This window comes from Triticum aestivum, chromosome 3D (genome assembly GCF_018294505.1).
Source record: "Triticum aestivum cultivar Chinese Spring chromosome 3D, IWGSC CS RefSeq v2.1, whole genome shotgun sequence".
NCBI classification, from domain to species: domain Eukaryota; kingdom Viridiplantae; phylum Streptophyta; class Magnoliopsida; order Poales; family Poaceae; genus Triticum; species Triticum aestivum.
In genome coordinates, this window is record NC_057802.1 from 82,525,736 (window position 1) to 82,542,000 (window position 16,265).

Consider the following 16,265-nt stretch of genomic DNA (forward strand, 5'->3'; position numbering starts at 1 on the left):
GGAGTCGTACTCGCCGTGATTCAAATCACCGATGACCGAGTGCCGAACGGACGGCACCTCCGCGTTCAACACACGTACGGTGCAGCGATGTCTCCTCCTTCTTGATCCAGCAAGGGGGAAGGAGAGGTTGATGGAGATCCAGCAGCACGACGGCGTGGTGGTGGATGTAGCGGGATCTCGGCAGGGCTTCGCCGAGCGTCTGCGAGAGGGAGAGGTGTAGCAGGGGAGGAGGGAGGCGCCCAACGCTGTGATATTGCTGCCCTCCCTCCCCCCTTTATATAGGCTCCCTGGGAGGGGGGGGGGCGCCGGCCTAGAACCCATCTGGAGGGGGGGCGGCGGCCAGGGGGGTAACTTACCCCCCAAGTCAAGTGGGGCGCCCCCCCACCCTAGGGTTTCCAACCCTAGGCGCAGGGGGAGGCCCATGGGGGCGCCCCAGCCCACTAAGGGCTGGTTCCCTTCCCACTTCAGCCCATGGGGCCCTCCGGGACAGGTGGCCCCACCCGGTGGACCCCCGGGACCCTTCCGGTGGTCCGGGTACAATACCGATAACCCCCGAAACTTTCCCGGTGGCCGAAACTGGACTTCCTATATATAATTCTTCACCTCCGGACCATTCCGGAACCTAGGGTGGGGGGCTTCCCCCTTGCCTTGGGGGGCAAGGCAACCCCTTCCCCCCCTTGTGGCCGCCGCCCCCCTTGAGATCCCATCTCTTGGGGCTGGTGCACCCTCCCAGGGGCCTATATAAAGGGGGGGAGGGAGGGCAGCACACAACAGCCTTTGGCACCTCCCTCCTCCCCTGCAACACCTCTCTCTCTCTTGCAGAAGCTTAGCGAAGCCCTGCCGAGACCCGCTACATCCACCACCACGCCGTCGTGCTGCTGGATCTCCATCAACCTCTCCTTCCCCTTGCTGGATCAAGAAGGAGGAGACGTCGCTGCACCGTACGTGTGTTGAACGCGGAGGTGCCGTCCGTTCGGCACTCGGTCATCGGTGATTTGGATCACGGCGAGTACGACTCCGTCATCCACGTTCATTGGAACGCTTCCGCTCGCGATCTACAAGGGTATGTAGATCCACTCCTTTCCCCTCGTTGCTAGTAGACTCCATAGATGCATCTTGGTGAGCGTAGGAATTTTTTTTAAAATTATGCTACGATTCCCAACAGTGGCATCATGAGCCAGGCCTATGCGTAGTTACTATGCACGAGTAGAACACAAAGCAGTTGTGGGCGTTGAGTTTGCCAATTCTTCTTGCCGCTACTAGTCGTTTCTTGTTTCGGCGGCATTGTAGGATGAAGCGGCCCGGACCGACCTTACACGTACGCTTACGTGAGACAGGTTCCACCGACTGACATGCACTAGTTGCATAAGGTGGCTAGCGGGTGTCTGTCTCTCCTACTTTAGTCGGAACAGATTCGATGAAAAGGGTCCTTATGAAGGGTAAATAGAAATTGGCAAATCACGTTGTGGTCATACGTAGGTAAGAAACGTTCTTGCTAGAAACCTACAAACCACGTAAAAACTTGCAACAACAATTAGAGGACGTCTAACTTGTTTTTGCAGCAAGTGCTATGTGATGTGATATGGCCAGAAGATGTGATGAATGATATATGTGATGTATGAGATTGATCATATTCTTGTAATAGGAATCACGACTTGCATGTTGATGAGTATGGATACCGGCAGGAGCCATAGGAGTTGTCTTTATTATTTTGCATGACCTGCGTGTCATTGAATAACGCCATGTAAATTACTTTACTTTGTTGCTAAACACGTTAGCCATAGAAGTAGAAGTAATCGTTGGCATGACGACTTCATGAAGACACAATGATGGAGATCATGATGATGGAGATCATGGTGTCATGCCGGTGACAAAGATGATCATGGTGCCCCGAAGATGGAGATCAAAGGAGCATGATGATATTGGCCATATCATGTCACTATTTGATTGCATGTGATGTTTATCATATTTTTGCATCTTATTTGCTTAGAACGACAGTAGCAAGTAGGATTATCCCTTATAATAATTTCAAGAAAGTGTTCACCCTAACTGTGCACCGTTGCGAAGGTTCGTTGTTTCGAAGCACCACGTGATGATCGGGTGTGATAGATTCTAACGTTCGAATACAACGGGTGTTGACGAGCCTAGCATGTACAAACATGGCCTCGGAACACACGCAATACACTTAGGTTGACTTGACGAGCCTAGCATGTACAGACATGGCCTCGGAACACGGAGGACCGAAAGGTCGAGCATGAGTCGTATAGAAGATACGATCAACATGGAGATGTTCACCGATCTTGACTAGTCCGTCTCACGTGATGATCGGACACGGCCTAGTTGACTCGGATCATGTTTCACTTAGATGACTAGAGGGATGTCTATCTGAGTGGGAGTTCATTAAATAATTTGATTAGATGAACTCAATTATCATGAACTTAGTCTAAAATCTTTACACTATGTATTGTAGATCGAATGGCCAACGTTGTCCTCAATTTCAGCGCGTTCCTAGAGAAAACCAAGCTGAAAGATGATGGCAGCAACTATACGGACTGGGTCCGGAACCTGAGGCTCATCCTCATAGTAGCCAAGAAAGATTATGTCTTAGAAGCACCGCTAGGTGAAGCACCAATCCCTGAGAACCAAGACGTTATGAACGCTTGGCAGCAGCGTGCTGATGATTACTCCCTCGTTCAGTGCGGCATGCTTTACAGCTTAGAACCGGGTCTCCAAAAGCGTTTTGAGAGACATGGAGCATATGAGATGTTCGAGGAGCTGAAAATGGTTTTCCAAGCTCATGCCCGGGTCGAGAGATATGAAGTCTCCGACAAGTTCTTCAGCTGGAAAATGGAGGAGAACAGTTCTGTTAGTGAGCACATACTCAGAATGTCTGGGTTGCACAACCGCTTGTCTCAGCTGGGAGTTAATCTCCCGGATGACGCGGTCATTGACAGAATCCTCCAGTCGCTTCCACCAACCTACAAGAGCTTTGTGATGAACTACAATATGTAGGGGATGGAAAAGACCATTCCTGAGGTATATTCAATGTTGAAATCAGCTGAGGGGGAGATCAGAAAAGAACATCAAGTGTTGATGGTGAATAAGACCACTAAGTTCAAGAAGGGCAAGGGTAAGAAGAACTTCAAGAAGGACGGCAAGGGAGTTGCCGCGCCCGGTAAACCAGTTACCGGGAAGAAGTCAAAGAATGGACCCAAGCCCGAGACTGAGTGCTTTTATTGCAAGGGAAGTGGTCACTGGAAGCGGAACTGCCCCAAATATTTAGCGGACAAGAAGAAGGCCGGCAACACCCAAGGTATATGTGATATACAAGTAATTGATGTGTACCTTACCAGTACTCGTAGTAGTTCCTGGGTATTTGATACCGGTGCGGTTGCTCATATTTGTAACTCAAAACAGGAACTACGGAATAAACGGAGACTGGCGAAGGACGAGGTGACGATGCGCGTCGGGAATGGTTCCAAGGTCGATGTGATCGCCGTCGGCACGCTACCTCTGCATCTACCCACGGGATTAGTTTTAAACCTTAATAATTGTTATTTAGTGCCAGCTTTGAGCATGAACATTGTATCTGGATCTCGTTTAATTCGAGATGGCTACTCATTTAAATCTGAGAATAATGGTTGTTCTATTTATTTGAGAGATATGTTTTATGGTCATGCTCCGCTGGTCAATGGTTTATTTTTGATGAATCTCGAACGTGATGTTACACATGTTCATAGTGTGAATACCAAAAGATGTAAAGTTGATAACGATAGTCCCACATACTTGTGGCACTGCCGCCTTGGTCACATTGGTGTCAAGCGCATGAAGAAGCTCCATGCAGATGGACTTTTGGAGTCTCTTGATTACGAATCATTTGACACGTGCGAACCATGCCTCATGGGTAAGATGACCAAGACTCCGTTCTCCGGAACAATGGAGCGAGCAACCAACTTATTGGAAATCATACATACCGATGTGTGCGGTCCAATGAGTGTTGAGGCTCACGGAGGATATCGTTATGTTCTCACTCTCACTGATGATTTAAGTAGATATGGGTATGTCTACCTAATGAAACACAAGTCTGAAACCTTTGAAAAGTTCATGGAATTTCAGAGCGAAGTTGAGAATCAACATGACAGGAAAATAAAATTCTTACGATCAGATCGTGGTGGAGAATATTTAAGTCACGAATTTGGTACACACTTAAGGAAATGTGGAATAGTTTCACAACTCACGCCGCCTGGAACACCTCAGAGAAATGGTGTGTCCGAACATCGTAATCGCACTCTATTGGATATGGTGCGATCTATGATGTCTCTTACCGATTTACCGCTCTCATTTTGGGGCTATGCTTTAGAGACTGCCGCATTCACTTTAAATAGGGCTCCGTCGAAATCCGTTGAGACGACACCGTATGAATTATGGTTTGGGAAGAAACCTAAGCTGTCGTTTCTAAAAGTTTGGGGATGCGATGCTTATGTCAAGAAACTTCAACCTGAAAAGCTCGAACCCAAATCGGAAAAATGCGTCTTCATAGGATACCCTAAGGAAACTATTGGGTATACCTTCTACCTCAGATCCGAAGGCAAGATCTTCGTTGCCAAGAACGGGTCCTTTCTAGAGAAGGAGTTTCGCTCGAAAGAATTGAGTGGGAGGAAAGTGGAACTTGATGAGGTGATAGTCACCCCTTCCGAACCGGAAAGAAGCGCAGCGCGGGAAAATGTTCCTGTGGTGCCTACACCGACTGGGGAGGAAGTTAATGATGATGATCATGAAGCTTCAGATCAAGTTGCTGAACTTCGTAGGTCCACAAGGACACGTTCCGCACCAGAGTGGTACGGCAACCCTGTCCTGGAAATCATGTTGTTAGACAACGGTGAACCTTCGAACTATGAAGAAGCGATGGCGGGCCCGGATTCCGACAAATGGCTAGAAGCCATGAAATCCGAGATAGAATCCATGTATGAAAACAAAGTATGGACTTTGACTGACTTGCCCGATGAGCGGCGAGCCATAGAAAACAAATGGATCTTTAAGAAGAAGACGGACGCAGATGGTAATGTGACCATCTACAAAGCTCGACTTGTCGCTAAGGGTTATCGACAAGTTCAAGGGGTTGACTACGATGAGACTTTCTCACCCGTAGCGAAGCTGAAGTCCGTCCGAATCATGTTAGCAATTGCCGCATACTATGATTATGAGATATGGTAGATGGACGTCAAAACGGCATTCCTTAATGGCTTCCTTAAGGAAGAGTTGTATATGATGCAGCCGGAAGGTTTTGTCGATCCTAAGAATGCTAACAAAGTGTGCAAGCTCCAGCGCACAATCTATGGGCTGGTGCAAGCATCTCGGAGTTGGAACATTCGCTTTAATGAGATGATCAAAGCGTTTGGGTTTACACAAACTTATGGAGAAGCCTGTGTTTACAAGAAAGTGAGTGGGAGCTCTGTAGCATTTATCATATTATATGTGGATGACATATTATTGATGGGAAATGATATAGAATTCTTGGAAAGTATAAAGGCCTATTTGAATAAGTGTTTTTCAATGAAGGACCTTGGAGAAGCTGCTTATATATTAGGCATCAAGATCTATAGAGATAGATCAAGACGCCTCATTGGTCTTTCACAGAGTACATACCTTGACAAGATATTGAAGAAGTTCAGTATGGATCAGTCCAAGAAGGGGTTCTTGCCTGTATTGCAAGGTGTGCAATTGAGCACGGCTCAATGCCCGACCACGGCAGAAGATATAGAAGAGATGAGTGTCATCCCCTATGCCTCGGCCATAGGGTCTATTATGTATGCCATGCTGTGTACCAGACCTGATATAAACCTTGCCGTAAGTTTGGTAGGAAGGTACCAAAGTAATCCCGGCAAGGAACACTGGACAGCGGTCAAGAATATCCTGAAGTACCTGAAGAGGACCAAGGATATGTTTCTCGTTTATGGAGGTGACGAAGAGCTCGTCGTAAAGGGTTACGTCGACGCTAGCTTCGACACAGATCTGGATGACTCGAAGTCACAGACCGGATACATGTATATTTTGAATAAAGGAGCAGTAAGCTGGTGCAGTTGTAAGCAAAGCGTCGTGGCGGGATCTACATGTGAAGCGGAGTACATGGCAGCCTCAGAGGCAGCACAGGAAGCAGTCTGCATGAAGGAGTTCATTACCGACCAAGGGGTGATTCCCAATGCGTCGGGCCCAATGACTCTCTTCTGTGACAACACTGGAGCTATTGCCCTTGCGAAGGAGCCCAGGTTTCACAAGAAGACCAGGCATATCAAGCGTCGCTTCAACACCATTCGTGAAAGTGTTCAAAATGGAGACATAGATATTTGTAAAGTACACACGGACCTGAATGTAGCAGATCCGTTGACTAAACCTCTCCCTAGGGCAAAACATGATCAACACCAGGACGCAATGGGTGTTCAATTCATCACAATGTAACTAGATTATTGACTCTAGTGCAAGTGGGAGACTGTTGGAAATATGCCCTAGAGGCAATAATAAATGGTTATTATTATATTTCTTTGTTCATGGTAATTGTCTATTATTCATGCTATAATTGTATTGTCCGGAAATCGTAATACATGTGTGAATACATAGACCACAAAGTGTCCCTAGTAAGCCTCTAGTTGACTAGCTCGTTGATCAACAGATAGTCATGGTTTCCTGACTATGGACATTGGATGTCATTGATAACGGGATCACATCATTAGGAGAATGATGTGATGGACAAGACCCAATCTTAAGCATAGCATAAAAGATCGTGTAGTTTCGTTTGCTAGAGCTTTTCCAATGTCAAGTATCTTTTCCTTAGACCATGAGATCGTGCAACTCCCGGATACCGTAGGAGTGCTTTGGGTGTGCCAAACGTCACAACATAACTGGGTGACTATAAAGGTGCACTACGGGTATCTCCGAAAGTGTCTGTTGGGTTGGCACGGATCGAGACTGGGATTTGTCACTCCGTGTGACGGAGAGGTATCTCTGGGCCCACTCGGTAATGCATCATCATAATGAGCTCAATGTGACTAAGGCGTTAGTCACGGGATCATGCATTGCGGTACGAGTAAAGAGACTTGCCGGTAACGAGATTGAACAAGGTATTGGGATACCGACGATCGAATCTCAGGCAAGTAACATACCGATTGACAAAGGGAATTGCATACGGATTGATTGAATCCTCGACACCGTGGTTCATCCGATGAGATCATCGTGGAACATGTGGGAGCCAACATGGGTATCCAGATCCCGCTGTTGGTTATTGACCGGAGAGGCGTCTCGGTTATGTCTGCATGTCTCCCGAACCCGTAGGGTCTACACACTTAAGGTCCGGTGACGCTAGGGTTGTAGAGATATATGTATGCGGAAACCCGGAAGTTGTTCGGAGTCCCAGATGAGATCCCGGACATCACGAGAGGTTCCGGAATGGTCCGGAGGTGAAGAATTATATATAGGAAGTCCAGTTTCGGCCACCGGGAAAGTTTCGGGGGTTACCGGTATTGTACCGGGACCACCGGAAGGGTCCCGGGGGTCCACCGGGTGGGGCCACCTGTCCGGGAGGGCCCCGTGGGCTGAAAGTGGAAGGGAACCAGCCCCTGGTGGGCTGGGGCGCCCCCCTTGGGCCTCCCCCCATGCGCCTAGGGTTGGGAACCCTAGGGGGGAGTTCCCCCTTGCCTTGGGGGGCAAGGCAACCCCTTCCCCCCCTTGTGGCCGCCGCCCCCCTTGAGATCCCATCTCTTGGGGCTGGCGCACCCCCCCCAGGGGCCTATATAAAGGGGGGGAGGGAGGGCATCACACAACAGCCTTTGGCACCTCCCTCCTCCCCTGCAACACCTCTCTCTCTCGCAGAAGCTTAGCGAAGCCCTGCCGAGACCCGCTACATCCACCACCACGCCGTCGTGCTGCTGGATCTCCATCAACCTCTCCTTCCCCTTGCTGGATCAAGAAGGAGGAGACGTCGCTGCACCGTACGTGTGTTGAACGCGGAGGTGCCGTCCGTTCGGCACTCGGTCATCGGTGATTTGGATCACGGCGAGTACGACTTCGTCATCCACGTTCATTGGAACGCTTCCGCTCGCGATCTACAAGGGTATGTAGATCCACTCCTTTCCCCTCGTTGCTAGTAGACTCCATAGATGCATCTTGGTGAGCGTAGGAATTTTTTTTAAAATTATGCTACGATTCCCAACACTATTGCCGTGCCTCCTACTGGTCTTTCAGAATAATATTTGCTAGACCATGAAAATGATATGTTTATGAATGAAAGAAGGGAAATAGATGAAATATTCTTTAATCAAGGGCTTTTTTTTGAAACAGAGCCTATTGAAATCCTTGGGGATCCTCCTCCTCCCAAGGGTAATCCCATGTTTGAGCTTAAACAATTACTTGACCCTTTGAAATATGCTTATCTCGATGAAAAGAAGGTATATCCTGTTATTATTAGTGCTAACCTTTCAAAGCATGAAGAAAATAAATTATTGAAAACTTTGAAGAAGCACCGTGCCGCTATTGGATATACTCTTGATGATCTTAAGGGCATTAGTCCCACTCTATGTCAACACAAGATTAATCTGGAGCATGATGCTAATCCAGTTGTTGATCACCAACGACGGTTAAATCCTAAGATGAAGGAAATGGTAAGAAATGAAATACTAAAGCTTCTGGAGGCAGGTATAATTTATCCTATTGCTGATAGTAAATGGGTAAGTCCTGTTCATTGTGTCCCTAAGAAGGGAGGTATTACTGTTGTTCCTAAAGATAAGAATGAATTGATTCCACAAAGAATTGTTACATGTTATATAATGGTAATTGATTTTCGCAAATTGAATAAAGCTATTATGAAAGGTCATTACCCTCTACCTTTTATTGATCAAATGCTAGAATGACTATCCAAACATACACATTTTTGCTTTGTAGATGGTTATTCTTGTTTTTTTCAAATACGTGTGTCAAAAGATGATCAGGAGAAGACCACTTTTACTTGCCCTTTCGGTATCTTTGCTTATAGACGTATGACTGCAATATTCTCTGACTTTTTTGAAAAGATTGTTGAGGTTTTCATGGATGATTTCTCCGTTTTCTGAACTTCTTTTGATGATTGCTTAAGCAACCTTGACCGAGTTTTATAGAGATGTGAAGAAACTAATCTTGTCTTGAATTGGGAGAAGTGCCACTTTATGGTTAATGAAGGTATTGTCTTGAGGCATAAAATTTCTGAAAGAGGTATTGAAATTGATAAAGCTAAAGTAGTTGCTATTGAAAAGTTGTCGTGCCCTAAAGATATCAAAGGTATAAGAAGTTTCCTTGATCATGCTGGTTTCTATAGGAGGTTTATTAAAGACTTCTTTAAAATTTCTAGGCCTCTCACTAATCTCTTACAAAAAGATGTTCCTTTTGTTTTTATGATGATTGTGTAGAAGCATTTGAAATACTTAAGAAAGCCTTGATTTCTGCACCTATTGTTCAGCCACCTGATTGGAATTTACCCTTTGAAATTATATGTGATGCTAGTGATTATGTTGTTGGTGTTGTTCTAGGGCAAAGAGTTGATAAGAAATTGAATGTTATTCATTATGCTAGTAAAACTCTAGACAGTGCCTAGAGAAATTATGCTACTACTGGAAAAGAATTTTTAGCAGTTGTTTTTGCTTGTGATAAGTTCAGATCTTATATTGTTGATTCCAAAGTAAATGTTCACACGGATCATGCTGCTATTAAATATCTTATTGAAAAGAAAGATGATAAACCTAGACCTATTAGATGTGTTCTCTTGTTACAAGAATTTGATTTGCATATTATTGATAGAAAGGGAGCTGAGAACCCCATTGCAGACAACTTGTCTAGGTTAGAAAATGTTCTTGATGACCCACTGCCTATTGATGATAGCTTTCCTGATGAACAACAACTACAAAAAAAGACACATCCGTGACATTTTGGGCCGAACGAAAAAAAATTCTGTCATACTTATGACACTTCTATGACGATAATTGTGAAAAAACCCGGTATCATCATAGATGTGGTGGGCTCCTACTTCTATGACAAAAAATCATGACAGAAAATGGGTGTTTCGTCCTGGGCGGGCCGGAGACGCAGCTGCATGACATTCTTCGGGCCGTCCATGATGGAAAAACCATGGTAGAAGCAAGGGCAAGGAAAATATCGAGGTGTTCCCGGTTACGGTGGGTGGTCGGGGCCGAGCGATGCGCGTTTCTCTCATACACGCACGCGCGTGGGTGCGAGGCGTTGGGCTCTAACTGAAACCGAGCGAGGCGTTGGGTTCTAATTGAACCCGAGCGATTGCACTGCAGGCTACACGTTACTGAACCTGAGCGATCAATCGATGGCTGTTAACTGAACACGATTGAGCGATTCCTTTGCTACTGCTGCTAACTGAAGCCGATCGATGCTGCCTCTGGATGAACAGTGAGCGTTGCTAGGGGGTTTGGATGAACAGTTCCCGGTGGGGGTGGATGAACAGGACCCCGTGGCGTTGCCTCTGGATGAACAGTGAGCGTTGCTGGGGCGTTTGGATGAACAGTTCTCGGTGGGGGTGGATGAACAGGACCCCGATCATTCGAGCCGGTTGGGGCTGGATGAATAGGATCCGGTGGAGGGCAGGATGAACAGGACCACCTCGTGGAGGGCAGGATGAACAGTAGACGGTGGAGGGCTGGATGAACAGTAGCCCGTGGAGGGGTGGTTGAACAGGACCCCGTGGAGAGGGCTGGTTGAACAGTAGCCGGTGGAGTAGCGCGCGGTGGAGGCTGGATGAACAGGAGCCCGTGGATGAACAGTCGCAGGTGGAGCCTGGAGGAGGTCGACTGTGGATGAAGAGTAGCCCGTGGAGGCTGGAGGGGGTCGACGGTGGAGATGAACAGTATCTCGTGGAGTCCCGTTTTGCGGTACGCCACACCCCTCCCGATGAACAGCACCCCCGTTTCGACCGTAACGCTCCAACACAAGTCCGTTTCCTTTGTTTTGCGGTACGCCACACCCCTCCCGATCCACAGGACCCCCGTTTCAACCGTAGGAGGTCTGTTTCCTCCGTTTTGCGGTACGCCAGAACCCTCCCGATGAACAGGATCCCGTTTCGAATGTGGCTGGTCGAACACAAGGCCGTTTCCTCTGTTCTGCGGTACGCCAGGCCTCGTTTCCATCGGCTGTTCCGTCCAAGCCCTCCTGATGAACACGACGACGCATTTCGTTCTGACCCAGCCGGTTGGCTCCCCATGAACACGACGACGACGCTGTTTCTCCGTTTCGACCCAGCCATATACACGAGCCCTGGCCGTACGTATGTGTGAGTAGGCGTTCGAGACCCTGCCCATATGTACGTACGTGGCCGTATTTTCTTTCTTGCACAATGGCCGTTGTACGTACGTGTACATGCTGCGTGCGCGCCTCTATACGACACGTGCGCGCCTCTACATCGACTAGTATGTACGTACACGTTCGCGACCAGAATGACAAAGCTACGTACGCTTCGACCAGGTGGGTCCCGACTGTCAGGCACTTCCTTGCGTGCGAAGATGTAGCTGGTGGGTTCCAGCAGTCAGGGGGGCGAATCGTTTTTTTTGTTTTTGCCCGGACGCACTTCCTTGTGTGCGAATATGTAGCTGGTGGGTCCCAGCAGTCAAGGGAAAACTTTTTTTCGCGAAATACGGTGGCCCGTCCGGTGGGTCCCCGCTGTCAGGTGGAGGAATAATTATTTTGTGCGTAATAAGGAGGCACTTCCTTGCTGCAGCCGTCGACCCAGCTGTCAGCCTCTCCACGTACAGTCCACGTCCGACGGAAGCCGTTCCTTGACCACGTTGACCACGCCGCGCCGAGAGCACCAGGGCGGTGGACGACGGTGAGGCCTAGGAAGGGGACGACGCGGAGCCGGGGAAGACGCGACAGTGGAAGCCCGCGCGGAGAGGAGTACGAGGGTTCACTGGTTCGGCTGCGGTGTGAGGCTGCCATCGCCGTAGGGCCTGGCCAGCGGTGGGAATAGTAGGGGCAGTGAGGCCTCCGCGGCAGCACAGCCGGCCACGGGAAGCAGGAGCATGCGGCACGACCAGCGCTGCTTTGGGCGGTTGGAGCAACAAGACCAGAGGTTGAAGAAGCACTACGGCCGTTGGATGGACATCGTACGGTCACTGGAGCTAGAATCGTTCATATTGACAAAGTTGACAAAGCACTCCGTCCCCGTCAACTTAGTAGGCCCACAAGTCAGCCTCCCACCAAGGTGGGTCCCAACCAACAGGGGGATTATTCTTTTTTTGTGCGTAATAAGGAGGCACTTCCAGTGGGTCCGAGCTGACAGCGGGGGGAACGTTTTTTTCACGCAATACGGTGGCCCATCCGGTGGGTCCCAGCAGTCAGGGGGCAAACATTTTTTTCGTGAAATACGGTGGCCCGTTCGGTGGGTCCCTGTTGTCAGGTGGAGGAATCATTATTTTCCGCATAATATGGAGGCACTTCCTTGCTGCCGTCGTGGACCCAGCTGTCAGCCTCTCCACGTACAGTCCACGTCCGATGGAAGCCGTTCCTTGACCACGTTGACCACGCCGCGCCGAGAGCACCAGGACGGTGGACGACGGCGAGGCCTAGGAAGGGGACGACGCGGAGCCGGGAAGACGCAGCAGTGGAAGCCCGCGCGGAGAGGAGTACGAGGGTTCACTGGTTCGGCTGCGGTGTGAGGCTGCCATCGCCGCGGAATAACACGGGGTGTGGGTGAGTAGAGGGATGGCCTGGCCAGCGGTAGGAGTAGTAGGGGGCGGTGAGGCCTTCGCGACATCACAGCCGGCCACGGGAGGTAGGAGCACGCGGCACGACCGGCGCTGCTTTGGGTGGCTGGAGCAAGAAGACCAGAGGTTGAAGAAGCACTACGGCCGTTGGATGGACATCGTACGGGTACTGCAGCTAGAATCGTTCATATTGACTAAGTTGACAAAGCCCTTGGTACGCGTCAACTTAGTAGGCCCACAGGTCAGCTTCCGAAATGGTGCGCCCCAGATGTCAGGGGGAGGAATCATTTTTTGGGCGGGTGAAGCTAGAATATCCGAGATTGAAGAAGAAGCATGGCATCCGTTGGATGGACATCCAACGGCCACTGCTGCTAGAACCATGTGTTGACTATAATAAGTTGACAAAGCCTTGCATACGCGTCAACTTCTTTTTTTAGGGGACGCGTGTAACACCCCGGATGTGACTTTCCATATTTGTAACTCCAACTCTTGCCATTTTCGACTTTAAGTTATGAGATTCCCTTCGTGGTTGGGTTTTGTCTTCATTTTGCATTTTGTTCTTGTCATGCATTTCATATCATGTCATCATGTGCATCGCATTTGCATACGTGTTCGTCTCATGCATCCGAGCATTTTCCCCGTTGTCCGTTTTGCAATCCGACACTCCCACATGCATCGGTGTACCCCTCTTGTCTCTTTTCGTGAGCGGGTGTTAAACATTCTCGGAATGGACCGAGGTTTGCCAAGTGGCCTTGGTACACCACCGGTAGACCACCTGTCAAGTTTCGTTCCATTTGGAGGCCGTTTGATGCTCCAACGGTTAACCGAGTAACCGCAAAGGCCTCTTGTGTGTTGCAGTCCAACACCCCTCCAAAACAGCCCAATAACCCTTCCAAACCTCTCCCATGTCCTCCATCGTCGGATCACGATCGTGTGGGCGAAAACTACACCCCATTTGGAGTCTCCTAGCTCCCTCTACCTATAAATATGTGATCCCTCCGGATTTTCGCGCAGTCCAAACCCTAGCAAACTTCCCCCGCCGCCACCGGACATGTACGCGCGTCGCCGGACACTTCGCGCCGCCGCCCCGAGCCAGTGAGGGGCTGCCACGTGGCTCCTCGCCGTCCACTACCGCCGAGCCCATCGCCGGCCCCCGCGGGCCCGTACGCCACTGCCCGCGCCCGCGCGCGCGCCGCCGTCCCCTACGCCTCAGCGTCTGTCGCCGGCCGCCCGTCGTCGCCGAGCCGCCCCGCCACCGCTCCGGCAGGAGTTCGCCGGAGCCCGAGCTCCTCCCGCCGACCCCGTCGCCGGATCCGCCGCCCTCCGCCGCTAGCTCGCCGCCGGCCATCTCCGGTGCCGGATCCGAGGTCCCCAGGCCCGGATCCGCCTTGCCCCGGTCGCCGGCGCTCCTCTCCGCCGGTCCCCGAGCCCCGCCAGTCGTCCCCGTCCTTCTCCGGCGAAGTTCCGGCGAGATCCACCGCCCACGTTGACTTTTCCGCGAGGTCCAAATTCTTCCAAGTCACTAAACTTTATCATTCTGGTGCATACTTTGACCTACCATAACTTCATGTGTGTTGCTCCGTTTGCTGCGTGTAATATATCAAAATGTTCATCATGAGATGCTCTTCATTTTGTTCCATTGTGCCATGTTTGTTGGAGTCTATCTTGATGCCTAAATCATTGTTGCAAGAGTGCTATATGATGTTAACTGCTGTCTGTTAACAGAACTTGATGTTTTGTTATTTTTTGTTGCATTTGATGTGTGCATCTTATGAGCATGAGATCTACATGTGTTTTGATCTAGGTCATGCCTTCTTTACAGAGGTTCTTGCCATGTATTTTTGTGATCTATGTGGTGACTAGCATAAGCATGCAAATTAGGCTTCGTGATGTTGCTGTTTTCAGGGACTTGGGATTTTGCGAGTCCTTTTCCTGCTGTTATTTTGATGCCATGTATCCATGTTGCTATAGTGAGATCCATGCTTCTTTTGAGTATATTCAGTAAGGATGTTTTGGACATATAGATGTGGTCTATCCATCCGTGCTCCTGTTTGCAATTATGGAGTGCCCTATAGGGTCTCAATCTTGCTCTACTTTTGCAATAAAATGTTCCTGGCAGAATGTTAACATGCTATTCAATTTTGTCATGGATGTTGCTAGTGATCCATACATGCTATGAACTTGTTCTTGCCGTGATTAGCTTCATATACATGCCATCTTGCTGGTAGTATGTTTGTTTTGTCGTGCAAGGCCTTGTCGTGAGTGGTTTGAGCTCGCAAAGTTGCCTTCATGATGCTGGTTATGCTGTGCTCTGTTTTCTGCTAAGTCTGAATCTGGTAATAAAACTTGCTATGTTTATAGAGGTGCCATCATATCTTCTGTGCCTTTTTGGCTGATGATCAGTAAGTGATTTTTGTTCTATTCATTTAGTAGATTCATGCCATAGCTCGGTTTGCTATGATGTGTTCCTATAGCATGCCGTTTGCTTGCTCTAAACATGGCTTCCTGATGTTATTTCTCGCATGTTAGTATTTTCACCAAGTCTGTGAAGCTGATATCTTTTGCACTTTTTCCATGCTTGTTTGAACCTTCTCTGGTGCGATTTAGCTGTAGCTCAGTGTTCATGTTTTGTCAAGCATCTTGGCTACATCACTGTCATATGCTTTGTTGTTATGTTGGAGTGCAGTAGCTTAGCTTCTTGTTGCATACTAAGTGGCATCGTGCGGTTAATCGCAGATTTGTGCCATCCTTGTTTTGCTTGTCATTTGCAAACCGTGCATCCGATTCCGGTGATCCTTATATCGATTTCAACTGAAATCATCTCATCTTTCCAGCGGCATACTTGGTTTGCCAAGTTGATGCCTTGTTCATCTTTTCCCTTCCGGAGCACGCATATGCATTGCATATCACATCTCACATATCATGCCATGTATTGCATCATGTTGCTTGTGCATTTCCCGTGATTGATTGTTGGTCCTTTGCTTGTGTTCTTGCTTTGGGTAGAGCCAGGAGATTAGAACACTTATGAGGAACCTGTTGAGAACGCTTACGAGGATCAAGCTTTCGACAACTCTGAGAACCTTGCAGGCAAGATGACCATACCCTCGAAAGCACTTCTATCTTTGCTTGCTAGTTGTTCGCTCTATTGCTATGATGCGCTACCTACCACTTGCTATTTCATGCCTCCCATGTTGCCATGTCAAGCCTCTAACCATCCTTTCCTAGCAAACCTTTTTTGGCTAAGTTACCGCTTTTGCTCAGCCCTTCTTATAGCGTTGCTAGTTGCAGGTGAAGTTGAAGTTGGTTCCATGTTGGAACATGGATATTTTGGCATATCACAATATCTCTCATTTAAATAATGCATCTATATATTTGGTAAAGGGTGGAAGGCTCGGCCTTATGCCCGGTGTTTTGTTCCACTCTTGCCACCCTAGTTTCCGTCATACCGGTGTTATGTTCCTTGATTTTGCGTTCCTTACGCGGTTGGCTGATTTATGGGACCCCCTTGACAGTTCGCCTTGA